The 768-nt window shown below is 39.2% G+C and overlaps 1 non-coding gene across 1 annotated transcript; it reads left to right on the top strand.

The window, feature by feature from the left end:
* Positions 1-449: 449 nt before the first annotated feature.
* On the top strand, positions 450-521 carry TRNAP-UGG (transfer RNA proline (anticodon UGG)). The gene has a single exon. It is a non-coding gene; the product is annotated as a tRNA-Pro (tRNA).
* Positions 522-768: the final 247 nt, after the last annotated feature.

Genomic DNA, 768 nt, shown 5'->3' with positions numbered 1-768 from the left:
CTTTAATTTATGAGAAGAAGAAACCGGATCAGAAAGCATCAGAAACCACATCGGAAGAGAGAGGGTTCGATCGAGATCGGCGGCAGTGCCACAACTGCGTTCTATCAGATTGGAAAGAAGATCGACGGTTGTGCTGGTGCTGATCGCATGTGCAAGACGAAATAGAACGATGAGAAGGAACGATACTATGCATTAAGAAACGATACGACGAAATGACATTATGTGAGACGGAGGAGGAGAGCGTTGGGAAGGGATGCACGATGGAGGAGGAATTGTGGTGGAGGATGGAGATCGATCGCTAGTCAGATGATGAGGGTTGGCTGCGTTGAGAATTCCCTTAGTTTAGGTTTCCCTTATCCTCCTATTGGTCCATCTCTGTCCCACTACCGAATGGGGGCCTAGTATTGGTTGAGCTTTACAATGATAAATTTGAAATTAATTTCAACTTTGGGCATTTGGTCTAGTGGTATGATTCTCGCTTTGGGTGTGAGAGGTCTCGAGTTCAATTCTCGGAATGCCCCTTTTGTTTCTTAAAAGCATTATCTCTTCCATATTTTATTTTACCCCTTTTGATCCTCATTTTCTATCTCCCATATTTTCTTTTACCCCTTTGTTCCTCATTTTCTATAAATTTAAATTTCTTAGAAGTATTGTCCCTCCCATTTTTTTTATATTTTGATTAATTCATTCCTAATCTTTTATTTAGAAACATTAGATTTTTAATTATTTTGACCGATAACGACCTCAAAATGAAATTTTTTCAAAAAT

The sequence above is a fragment of the Euphorbia lathyris genome, chromosome 4 (genome assembly GCF_963576675.1).
Source record: "Euphorbia lathyris chromosome 4, ddEupLath1.1, whole genome shotgun sequence".
Taxonomy (NCBI): domain Eukaryota; kingdom Viridiplantae; phylum Streptophyta; class Magnoliopsida; order Malpighiales; family Euphorbiaceae; genus Euphorbia; species Euphorbia lathyris.
This window is presented reverse-complemented; position numbering and strand designations above follow the sequence as displayed.